This window comes from Schistocerca americana, chromosome 3 (genome assembly GCF_021461395.2).
Source record: "Schistocerca americana isolate TAMUIC-IGC-003095 chromosome 3, iqSchAmer2.1, whole genome shotgun sequence".
NCBI lineage: Eukaryota > Metazoa > Arthropoda > Insecta > Orthoptera > Acrididae > Schistocerca > Schistocerca americana.
In genome coordinates, this window is record NC_060121.1 from 719,695,980 (window position 1) to 719,709,729 (window position 13,750).

Here is a 13,750-nt window from a genome sequence, read left to right on the forward strand (position 1 = left end):
ACGTTTCTGGTACTTAGTGAGGAAGAGATCAAATTACACTGTACAGGTCAGGAAAGCATCAAGAGCTAAGGTGGGAGCCCGGAGGATTTTTCCTGCAGGTAAAATGAGAAATGCTAGGATTCAGAGAAACATATGTTTTGCTCCCAAAAACTACCACTAAGGGCTACAAAATTTGTGGAAACTGACTACATCTGCTGAGTGAAGCGCACACGGTCCTGAAAGGGTATTTCATCTTCAATAGGAAGGACTGAGGGACACGTCTATAGGGCAAGGAAGAAGGTGGAGAAGAAGTGACCCGCTGTTTCGGTCACTAACTCGCCAGCCTTCTTGCGTACCTCGTGTGACGGCACCCAGGCCTCCCATTGGCGGGTCTGTGGCAGGAAGTTGGCGTCCCCCACTCAGCTGTACCATGATGGTGTCCCTAGCTCAGTGTCCCTTTGCTTTGGGAACCAATTTTATGTAATGCCAAATTGTGTATGCATATATCTAAACTTTTCCCCTGACAAATGAAAGATATCCTCATATGCAGAAAATACATATATTCTGCACAGTTTTTCTACGGAATCTAAATGATTAACCTCATGTTTTCTAATAAAGTTTGATAAACTGATTCTAATTTTTTTTTTCCACTCGAGACCTTGCCTACCTTGCACACAGCCTACTTCAGACTTGGGCTAAATTGTGGAACTTCTTCAACCTTGATAAGAGGCATCTCAATAAAAGCCGTCTCGTCTTGTGTATTTAACACACTAATTAAGCAACAGCTTCTTGGTACTTTCACCAGCGCCTCTGGTAGGTACATGTCTTGCTTCAGGCCTTTCTTCCAACAGTGACTTCTCTTAGACTACTATTTGGAACGTTTTTCCTCAAAATCCTCCACTGACAGAAAACTAATTTTATTTTACCCACCTGGCCTGCATCAGGCTTTGTGGCCTCTGTTTCCCATCGGCGAATCCTCTGTTCACTGGTAGCTTGTTTGCTTCACCATTTATTCGGCGAACTTTGATTTACTGTCTCCTCTCAGCTTCTCAAAGAAATATTAAATCCACAGCATTCGCATTCTACGGTTCCAAAATCTGTTTCTGGCTTTCTAAGTCCCTGTCCCTGTGTAGGTGTCGCAGCAGCCCATTATTGTTAGAGGGCGCCGCACAACTGACACGCAAGAAGGGTTGCCGACGCCTTTTCAGAAGCGTGGAAACATCGCCAGGAGACAGAAACTATAGAGACTTTCCTGATAAACACGAAACTGCTTCGCCAGACAACATGTGACAGTGTTCCACAAGTCAGAACTCATATGACTCATGTATCATTCCGCCGACCTGGATTTATAAGCACGATTAGGCCGTCAGACCGACAGTGTTTACAAACTGCTATGAACAGCTCCAGCCAGTACTTACTCTGGCCCTAACATTTTATTCACTCGCTGTAACATTGTAGTAGGACGTTGTAGTTTGTATTGTGTCGAGCAGATTTTGATCAGTATTTTTCTTCCATTGTCTTGTTTCCTTATTTGGCTTGTCACCACAGGAGTCGTGGGTTTTCTTGTTGTTTTTGCGTTTAAAACTTAGTATATGCCAAGAAGGCGTTTTCTTTAACTATAATAAAGTATGTTCAAATTGAGTGTCTTGCACTCCTCTCTCCGTACATCATTTAACGCGACTACCTGGTTCGACCATGGCATAATCAATTCCTACAGCATGCTTCGTAAAGCAGTTAAACCGACATATGGAACAGCCAATTACCCTCCAAACAGATGAAACTTATCTTTTAATTTACGATATATTTCAAGCTATAACACCGAAGTCCCATACGTATGTAATTTTTACATTTTATTCGGGACTATACCCAAATTAGCTTGTCAGATACTGCACACTGAACAAGCTAACCGTGCTCTGTTCTCTAGAAGCAATTTTAACAGACTTTCTTTACTCTGAGTTCGATTCAGTTTTACAAACTCATTTTTCTTCCACAATCTACTTTAAATACGTTTCCCAGTTCAGCATAAGGCAACCGTAATGTTATGCTTTTCTTTCATTTCTCTGCGTCTTTTTTCACAGAATTTCCTGTGTTTTCAGTACACTCTCTAGCTAGGTGCTCTGGAGTACGACATGCAAAACACAGAATTGGATTTGCCTTCTTACAAGGTTCTCTATGTCTGAGGACATTGCAGCTTTCGCTCCAGACTGGCTTTGGAGCCTCTGACACTCGACGCCCTTCAGCTGAATCTGCTTCTGGAATTCTTCTCTACAGTCGGCAGTCTCGCTTTAAACGCCGTGATTTACCACAGGATTTGCAGTTAACTTTACTTCTGCAGTCCTTAGGCGTGTATCTACACGTCCACATAAGGAACAGTTAAAGATGAGCTTGGCCGTTTAGCTCTGATGACTCTTATCGGAAAATCCTTTTTCTTTGATGGACATAATTGCGAACTCTACTGTAAAAGCTAACTCAGTGGCGTCAGTGAGTTTGATGTTTTCACCCCATGCAGACAGTTGCCTGTAGGAGCTCATATACATCTCCTGAATGAATACTGTTCTGCTTAATCTTGTTACTGACGACAAAGATTCTGCCAGTTACGATGCTCACATAGCACTATGGACAGCCTGACGCAATTAATGTAAAGGTGAATTCACGTTAATGCAGTAGATTTCCGCTTTGACTGCCTAGTAGAAAACATTTAACAAGCGTAGAAGTCTAAAGTACGCATACATGCATTATTTTCTAACAATATTTCTTACACACTCTACATGGAAGGTAAATTACGCACGAGCAGTTTATTACGTGCAGGAGCCTGAACATGAATTTTTTCGAACTTCAGCAATTCTGGATGATCCGCTTCACGCAATCGTTGAAAAACTGTGTCTTCATTGTTAGTAAATTCGCATGAAGCTGGTGTTTGTACTGACAATGTAAATAAATTAACAATCTACATCTACATTGAAACGTCCCCTTTGAACAATTATACCTGACTGTGCGTAAACTGACACAATATTTTTTAGCGCAACGCAATCTGACTTTCAAAAAATCCCTACAAAAGAATGGCCCTGACTAACATTAACCTATACGTTTCACAAATCACTTACCTCACAAAAATCTTCGTTACTCGAACTACTGCAATACAGCGAGCGCCACTACTGCCAGCTAAATAAAAGATTCAAACTACGGAAGGCACTAACTACTGATAGGCATAGTTAGCAAATGAAAGTTTTTAATAGAGAACAAACAATGTATTTACCTTAATAGTCATAATATATATAGCAGTTAATGACAAATTACAAAACACCGCCATCTCTCTCCCCACTTCCACCACTGCTGGCGGCTCACCTCCAACTGCGCAACGCTACGCGCTGTTCACATCCAGCTGCCGCTGCCCAACACTACAATGGCAGACAACAATGCAAACTAGCCACAGACTGCACACAGCACAGCCAGTGATTTTTATACTAAGGTGGCGTTACCAATAAAAAAACCTAATACTTACAACATCTACATTTATACTCCGCAAGACACCCGACGGTGTGTGGTGGAGGGCACTTCACGTGCCACTGTCATTACTTCCCTTTCCTCTTCCAGTCGCGCATGGTTCGCGGGAAGAACGACTGCCGGAAAGCATCCGTGCGCGCTCGAATCTCTCTAATTTTAAATTCGCGATCTCCTCGGGAGGTATAAGTAGGGGGAAGCAATATATTCGATACCTCATCCAGAAACGCACCCTCTCGAAACCTGGACAGCAAGCTACACCGCGATGCAGACCGCCTCTCTTGCAGTCTGCCACTTTAGTTTGCTAAACATTTCCGCAACGCTATCACGGTTACCAAATAACCCTCTGACGAAAAGCACCGCTCTTCCTTAGATCTTCTCTATCTCCTCCGTCAACCCGATCTGGTACAGATCCCACACTGATGAGGAATATTCAAGTATTGGTCGAACGAGTGTTTAGTAAGCCACGTCCTTTGTTGACGGACTACATTTTCTAAGGACTCTCCCAATGAACCTCAACCTGGTACCCACCTTACCAACAATTAATTTTATATGATCATTCCACTTAAAATCGTTCCGCACGCATACTCCCAGATACACTCCTGGAAATGGAAAAAAGAACACATTGACACCGGTGTGTCAGACCCACCATTCTTGCTCCGGACACTGCGAGAGGGCTGTACAAGCAATGATCACACGCACGGCACAGCGGACACACCAGGAACCGCGGTGTTGGCCGTCGAATGGCGCTAGCTGCGCAGCATTTGTGCACCGCCGCCGTCAGTGTCAGCCAGTTTGCCGTGGCATACGAAGCTCCATCGCAGTCTTTAACACTGGCAGCATACCGCGACAGCGTGGACGTGAACCGTATGTGCAGTTGACGGACTTTGAGCGAGGGCGTATAGTGGGCATGCGGGAGGCCGGGTGGACGTACCGCCGAATTGCTCAACACGTGGGGCGTGAGGTCTCCACAGTACATCGATGTTGTCACCAGTGGTCGGCGGAAGGTGCACGTGCCCGTCGACCTGGGACCGGACCGCAGCGACGCACGGATGCACGCCAAGACCGTAGGATCCTACGCAGTGCCGTAGGGGACCGCACCGCCACTTCCCAGCAAATTAGGGACACTGTTGCTCCTGGGGTATCGGCGAGGACCATTCGCAACCGTCTCCATGAAGCTGGGCTACGGTCCCGCACACCGTTAGGCCGTCTTCCGCTAACGCCCCAACATCGTGCAGCCCGCCTCCAGTGGTGTCGCGACAGGCGTGAATGGAGGGACGAATGGAGACGTGTCGTCTTCAGCGATGAGAGTCGCTTCTGCCTTGGTGCCAATGATGGTCGTATGCGTGTTTGGCGCCGTGCAGGTGAGCGCCACAATCAGGACTGCATACGACCGCGGCACACAGGGCCAACACCCGGCATCATAGTGTGGGGAGCGATCTCCTACACTGGCCGTATACCACTGGTGATCGTCGAGGGGACACTGAATAGTGCACGGTACATCCAATCCGTCATCGAACCCATCGTTCTACCATTCCTAGACCGGCAAGGGAACTTGCTGTTCCAACAGGGCAATGCACGTCCGCATGTATCCCGTGCCACCCAACGTGCTCTAGAAGGTGTAAGTCAACTACCCTGGCCAGCAAGATCTCCGGATCTGTCCCCCATTGAGCATGTTTGGGACTGGATGAAGCGTCATCTCACGCGGTCTGCACGTCCAGCACGAACGCTGGTCCAACTGAGGCGCCAGGTGGAAATGGCATGGCAAGCCGTTCCACAGGACTACATCCAGCATCTCTACGATCGTCTCCATGGGAGAATAGCAGCCTGCATTGCTGCGAAAGGTGGATACACACTGTACTAGTGCCGACATTGTGCATGCTCTGTTGCCTGTGTCTATGTGCCTGTGGTTCTGTCAGTGTGATCATGTGATGTATCTGACCCCAGGAATGTGTCAATAAAGTTTCCCCTTCCTGGGACAATGAATTCACGGTGTTTTTATTTCAATTTCCAGGAGTGTATTTTACAGAAGTAACTGCTACCAGTGTTTGTTCCGCAATCATATAATCATACAATAAAGGATCTTTCTTTATATGTGTTCGCAATACATTACATTTTATATGTTAAGGGTCAGTTGCCACTCCCTGCACCAAGTGCCTATCCGCTGCAGATCTTCCTGCATTTCGCTACAATTTTCTAATGCTGCAACTTCTCTGTATACTACAGCATCATCCGCCAAAAGCCGCATGGAACCTCCGACATTATCTACTAGGTCATTTATATATATTGTGAAAATCAATGCTCCCATAACACCCCCTGTGGCAGGCCAGAGGTTACATTAACGTCTGTAGACGTATCTCCATTGAGAACAACATGCTGTGTTCTCTTTGCTAAAAACTCTTCAATCCAGCAATACAGCTGGTCTGATATTCCGTGCCGGCCGGAGTGGCCGAGCGGTTCTAGGCGCTTCAGTCTGGAACCACGCGACCGCTACGGTCGCAGGTTCGAATCCTGCCTCGGGCATGGATGTGTGTGATGTCCTTAGGTTAGTTAGGTTTAAGTAGTTCTAAGTTCTAGGGGACCGATGACCTCAGCTGTTAAGTCCCATAGTGCTCAGAGCCATTTGAACCATTTGATTTTCCGTAGGCTCTTACTTTGTTTATCAGGCGACATTGAGGAACTGTATCTAACGCCTTCCGGAAGTCAAGGAAAATAGCATCTACCTGGAAGCCTGCATCTAATATTTTTTGGGTCTCATGAACAAGTAAAGCGAATTGGGTCTCACACGATCGCTGTTTCCGGAATCCATGTTGATTCCTACATAGTAGATTCTGGGCAATATAGAATCTGCTCATTGTGTCTCTTAGATTTGACTCACTCAAATAAAATCCCTCTTAGTCACTTTAGCTATAATTTGAAAAATGGCGCTGAGCACTACAGGCCTTAACTACTGAGATCATCAGTCCCCTAGAACTTAGAACTACTTAAACCTAACTAACCTAAGAACATCACACACATCCATGCCCGAGGCAGGATTCGAACCTGCCACCGTAGAGGTCGCGCGGTTCCAGACTGTAGCGCCTAGAACCGCTCGGCTACTCAGGCCGGCTTAGCGTTATTTATTTGAAACCATAGTAACAACTACACTGAAGGCTAATTCTAACCGTTGGAAAAAGCAAAGGGTGTAACTGTTTGCACAAGAGATCAGTGTCCCATTTTGTGGGTAGAGAGCTAACAGAAACAGGAATTGCTAACAGCACTGTAAAGTATGAACTTTGAGAGCAGCACTCTAAGTGGGAAAAACACGTTTGTCGGTGTTTACCAGAGGTTGGCGATGAGCAAGATCATTGATGATTTAAGTGGGAGCTCCGTCTGAACACAAACACACGGTTTTTTAAAGTAATGTGGCGGTGCACTATTTTTCCCTTTGTGCAGTAGTTCCACCAATCCATCGACACTTTACAGGCTCGGCCAATCTGACAAGTGGCTCTGCGCTTCCAGGACACCTGTGGCCAGCCATATACAGGTTTCCCCCCTTCTCCCACTCGGTACGTAGGGATGTTTCTGGCCTTTACATTAACAAATTCCAAGTTTGATAGGAGCACAGTGCTCCTATTATGGTTAGCACCAACAGTATACTATGTCACCTCTCCCGGTCCTAAGGCCTCTCGTGAGTGAGGACTGCCGTTGTAGCACTCTGACTTGCGTAAACTCACTGACGTTGCGATTCTCTGGAACAAGTACCAGACTTGCCGCCTCTGCTAAGAAGTGCCTGCCAGCCGCTGTGGCCGAGAAGTTCTAGGAGCTTCAGTCCGGAACCGCGCGACCGCTACGGTCGCAGATTCGAATTCTGCCTCGGGCGTGGATGTGTGTGATGACCTTAGGTTAGTTAGGTTTAAGTAGTTCTGAGTTCTAGGGGACTGATGACTTCAGTTGTTAAGTCCCATAGTGCTCAGAGCCATTTAAGGCGTGCCTCTTTCAGACCGTCATCTGCTGTGACAACTTACAACAGCGTCTAGACGGTGAATGGAATTACAATAAAATTATTTGTGAATTTTTCTCCTGGGTGAGCTGCCCAGCGCGTCTGCAATTTACAGGACTCTAGCATTACAGTTTGCCCCTAGTAACCTAAACGCTAACATTTCTCTGTAATTTGTATTGCGTATCTGATTTCTTGCATGAAGTGCACTTTCTGGTTTCAAACAGCCATAAGCTTAATGAGGTACAGGTCAATACTCAGTCAATATCACGTTCTGTATTTGGAACGAAAAAGATCGGCAATGGTGGTCGAAGACTTCCAGCTTAATTGCGTTCTGCCAACGGCCTTGTCTAAGAGGGTGGAGGTGCGCAAAGAGGTCAGGACATTTTTCGCTGTTGGGGTGGGAAGAATCCACTGAAAGGCCGAATAATCACCAACGAAGAACGGTATGAAGATACGGAAGGCAATGGAATCCACTGCATTAAAGACACATAATGTGTGTCCACGGAACCTGTGGCCTATAATAGAAAATTTGTCATGATGAAGTTTCCATTGGCAAAATGTTCCGACGTACTTCCCATTTGGATCTTCAGGAGGATATTGCAAAGGGGGAGGTGACCACGAGGAAACAGCGAATAAACAACGACAGAGCAACTTTCGGCGAGTCGGGGCGTGGAATGACTGAAGTTTGGACGCGGAAGGGAAGCTAGAAAATCTTAAAAAAATGGTTCAAATGGCTCTAAGCATATGGGACTCAACACCTGAGTTCATCAGTCCCCTAGGCGTAGAACTACTTAAACCTAACTAACCTAAGCACAGCACACACATCCATGCCCGAGGCAGGATTCGAACCTGCGACAGCAGCAGCAGCGCGGTTCGATACTGAAGCGCCTAGAACCGCTCGGTCACAAAAGACTGCAGAGAGTCTGAAAACTGAAATGTTCAGACTCAGCCCGCTTACAGTGGAAATTAGTGAATTGAAATAGAAATAATGATTCTGTTTAGATGAGTATAGTGCAATATCAGCAGCAGCAAAAAATGGTATCACGGGTGTAGGATTCATAATAAATAGGTAGGTATTTCAAACAGTATGTTACTGCAAACAGTTGAGCGATAGACATGTTCCCATCAGAATTGACAGCAAACCAACACCAACAACAATATTTCCGATAAACGTCCTGACGTACAGGCAGAAGATGAAGACACAGAGGAAGTTTGTGAGGATACGTGAAATTGAGCTTTAAAGGGAGATGAAATCTAATAGTCATGGAGGACTGAAAAGCGATTGTAGAGACTGCCTCAGCATAGAGAAAAGTCAAAACAACCTTCAGTGAAACTAAAAGCAAGGACGATAAAAGTAGGGTAGCAAATTTTAACAGTGCAGTGGGATTTCCACATTTAAATGCAGATGAGAGAGCGTATAGGTGGAAAGAGTATACTGAAGGGCTCAATGACGGGAATGACGCGATAGGGGAAGAAGCAGGAGTCGAAAGGAAATGGATCGTGTGCCCGGTGTTAGCATGCAATTTTAAAAGAGCTTTGGACACTAAATCAAATACGGCAAAAGAGACAGGCAACAATCCATGGGAATTTCTAAATCTTTTGGGGATGTTGCGACGTAACGACTATTCACTTCATCAGAAAGCAGAAGTAACAGATAACGTTCCATCGGAATTCCTAAAATCATTGGGGAAAGCTGCAACAAAATGATTATTCATGGTGAGGTACAGAATGTGTGAGGCTATCGACGGTCCACCATATTTTGAAAAAAACATTGTCAACACAGTGCTGAAGATAGGAAGCGACGACAAGTGGGGGATTATCTTACGATCATTTTAACAGCTCATGCATTAGGACTGGTGAATCGAATAATATACAGGAGAGTGGAAAAGAAAATTAAAGTTGTTTTAGATGACGGTAACTTTGGCTTTAGGAAAGGTAAAGGACCCAGAGAGACAGTTCTGAAGTTGCGGTTGGTAATGGAAGCAAGGTTGAAGAAATATCAATACATGATCACAGGATTTGTCGACTTGGAAAAATGGTGTAAGATGTTCGAAATTTTGAGAAGAGTACGGGTAAGCTGTAGGAAAACATGGTTAATAAACAGTAAGAACAACCACCACGAGGAAACAATAAGACAGGAAATCTCAAATCGAAGTACTCGGATTAAGAAGGGTGTAAGATAGGGGTGTAGTCTTTCACCACTACTGTTCAATCTGTATGTCGAAGAAGTAATGACGGAAATAAAAGAAAGGTGAAAGGGTGGAACGAAAATTCAAGGTGAAAGGATATTGACGATAAGGTTCACTGATGACAATGCTACCCTAAGTCAAAGCCAAGAGAAATTACAAAATCTGTTGAATAGATTGAATCCTATAATAAGAACAGAATATGAACTGAGAGTAAATACCAGCGAGACTATAGTAATGAGATGTGGCAGACATGAGAACAGCGAGAGCCTTAACATGAGAATCTTGGATCACGAAATAGGCAAAGTTAAGGAAATCTGCTGCCTAGCCACTAAAAGAACCTATGATTAAACTGAATAGAGGACATATTAAGCAGCCGACTAGCGGTGACACAATGTGCATTCCTAGCCAAGAGAAGTCTTGAAGAGAATTGACGACGTACTAACATTTTTCCATCAAACGCCGCAAACTGCATTTCAAGACTTACTTTAAAGACTGAAACTGTTTGTTAATGTATCAGAAAAAAGTGGCAGCGTCAAAAAATAAAAAGTTAATACCTCATAGTAAGCCGATCACTGTAGCCGCAAACAGATATTTTTCCTCCAAGAGAAGGCTACTAGTATGAAACATAGTCCTTAATAAAAGGATGAAATTTCTGAGAACTTACGTGTGGACCACATCATTGTATGGTGTGGAAAAACCGGAACCGAAGAAAATCGAAGCACTTGAGATATGTTTCTACAGGAATTTGTCTAAAATTAGGTCGACTGATAAGGTAAGCAATGAGGAGGCCCTCTGACAAATCAGCAAGGAAAGGATTAAATGGAAAACACTGTCAAGAAAGCAGGACAAGATGATCGGACATTTGTTAAGATTTCAGGGAAACACTGTATCTTAACGAGTTGCACAGCCCAACACTGAGAGTGGCACAAGTGAGTTAGAGAGCTCTGCAGAGATTTGAATTTTGGGGGAACTGAATTCCAAATGCAATTTCGTCCTAAAATTTAGGATTTTACTCCCATGTATGTTGGACCTGACGTTTCAGAGGCGAAAACTACCCTTCTTTACGTCAGACTGGTCACAATATTTGGTTACGTTGGCCAAACTGAAAGTAATTATCACCAATTATAAAAAAAAATTAATCTTAATTTTTAGACAAACCGTCTATAGCCACCGTCTCATAGTGATAGCTCACACCCTTTCATTCTTATCGAGAGGCGGTAGACGGAGGGTGCCAAATCCTGACTATAAGGATATGAATAGTTTCCCACAGAAAGGTCCTGAATTTCTCTACACCAATAGAACGGTTGAGGACGCACTTTATCCTAATGCTGAACTGTCTTCTACATCTACATCTACATTAATACTCCGCAAGACACCCAACGGTGTGTGGCGGAGGGCACTTTACGTGTCACTGCCATTACCTCCCTTTCCTGTTCCAGTCGCGTATGGTTCGCGAGAAGAACGACTGCCGGAAAGCCTCCACGCGCGCTCTAATCTCTCTAATTTTACATTCGCGAAACCTGGACAGCAAGCTACACCGCGATGCAGAGCGCCTCTCTTGCACTCTGCCACTTGAGTTTGCTAAACATCTCCGTAACGCTATCACGCTTACCAAATATCCCTGTGACGAAACGCACCGCTCTTCTTTAGATCTTCTTTATCTCCTCCGTCAACCCAATCTGGTACGGATCCCACAGTGATGAGGAATACTCAAGTATAGGTCGAACGAGTGTTTTGTAAGCCACGTCCTTTGTTGACGGACTACATTTTCTAAGGACTCTCCCAATGAACCTCAACCTGGTACACACCTTACCAACAATTAATTTTATATGATCATTCCACTTCAAATCGTTCCGCACGCATACTCCCAGATATTTTACAGAAGTAACTGCTACCAGTGTTTGTTCCGCAATCATATAATCATACAATAAAGGATCTTTCTTTATATGTATTCGCAATACATTACATTTGCCTATGTTAAGGGTCAGTTGCTACTCCCTGCACCAAGTGCCTATCCACTGCAGATTTTCCTGCATTTCGCTACAATTTTCTAATGCTGCAACTTCTCTGTATTCTACAGCATCATCCGCGAAAAGCCGCATGTAACTTCCGACACTATCTACTAGGTCATTTATACATATTGTGAAAAGCAATGGTCCCATAACACTCCCCTGTAGCACGCTAGAGGTTACTTTAACGTCTGTAGACGTCTCTCCATTGAGAACAACAATGCTGTGTTCTGTTTGCTAAAAACTCTTCAACCCAGCCACACAGCTTGTCTGATATTCCGTAGGCTCTTACTTTGTTTATCAGGCGACAGTGCGGAACTGAATCGAACGCCTTCCGGAAGTCAAGGAAAATAGCATCTACCTGGGAGCCTGTATCTAATATTTTCTGTGTCTCCTTAACAAATAAAGCGAGTTGGGTCTCACATATCGCTGTTTCCGAATCCATGTTGACTCCTACAGAGTACATTCTGGGTTTCCAGAAACGACATGATACGCGAGCAAAAAACACGGCATTTACCACGCAATGCGCTACGTTGCTTCAAAATTGTCTAGATACAGCGGCAGCAGATATGGTTTGTCCATGTTCTAGAAAATCAATCAGAATGCAAGCCATTACATTCCAGAAGACGATGCCTATAATGTTCCCAGCAGACATCACTCTCTTAGCTTTCTTCTTCAATGGTGATTCCTAGTTGTACCTATCCATACCCTGGCGATTTGTTTCAAGTTCATAATTATGAAACCAACTTTCATCGCTTCTCACAGTACTCATCAAAAAACCACCATCTCTATTTTGAAATCTCTGATGAAGGTTCTGGGTGACGGTTCTCCGCCGAAGTTAGTCTTCGACCAATGAACACGGAACCCAACAGTCGTAAACCTTTCGAATTATTTCTTCGTTGCACGTTTTGCAGTCATTTCATTCTCTGTAACACCGTCTATTCTCTAATGGGCTCATTAACTCTTTCTTTACTGTGTTCTGTGGAGACAGTCCGAGGTCGACCACTAGAAGGCTCTTCTTGGATACTCCATCACTGAAATGTTTCATCCAACCGCTAACACTTATGACGGTCATGCAGCCTTCTCCTAAGGCACACTGAAGTCTGAGGTAAATTCTAGCATACATTTTCCCTCTTTACAAGGAATTCAACGACAGCACGTGTCGAAACGAAACATCGATGTCGCCCATTTGGAAGTACCCTCTCTGGTCACGTGATAATAGCAAATGGCATCATAATATGACAATATATACTGCGAAGTCTTTAAATAACAATCACGCATTCGTGTTTGTTACGTTTTTGGACTTTCAACAATGGTTTGCTCACGACTTTCAGTATGCACCTTGTATTCCAGTTTAATGCTTTTGTTTCGTTTCTAATACGACCTGCCCGCGAACGAAAGTTAATGGGTCGCAGAAGCGGTAAGCCAGTGATTCGTTCTTATGTGGCGCAGATAAAGTATTTTTGGTCATTGTTTCTCTTGACAGCCAACGCTTAGTAAAGTCTGGATGGAATGTTGCAGAGTTACAGCAATTTTAGTGCTCTGGATCACTCAATACCCTCACAAAAGCGAAAACCTCTTGCCAAACATGGTAGACTACCCTGTTTCTCTTGCCCTTCACCCTCCATCTTTCATCTTCCCGAAGACTAAAGAAAAGATTCAAAGAAAATTATGTGCTTCGGATGAAGAGGGCATGTAAAGATTATTGGGTGTTACGGTGAGTTGATTTAAAGTTATTCAGTTCACATTTGTTCAGTAAATTAAAAAAACTTTTGCAAAGGCGAAGGAAGCTCTGTAATGATACAACGAATGCTTCTCCCTGTCTTTGGGTCCCGATGGCGCGCGGAAGGGTTCGACTATTCTAAGTCACAGTTGTTACTCTGCAGAAACTGCACCCGTGCTCCAAACTTACAGACGAAAGTTATTTCTCTACTAGGAAATAGAGCTCGATGAAACTTGCGCCATACACAGAAAGAACTGCTACAGTGTAGTGCAGAAGGTAACTGAAAGAAATACTCCATATAGTCCATAAGACGAAAATAAATGAAGTTTCGCTGAAAGATAAAAATTTCACTGAAGACACCGCGATT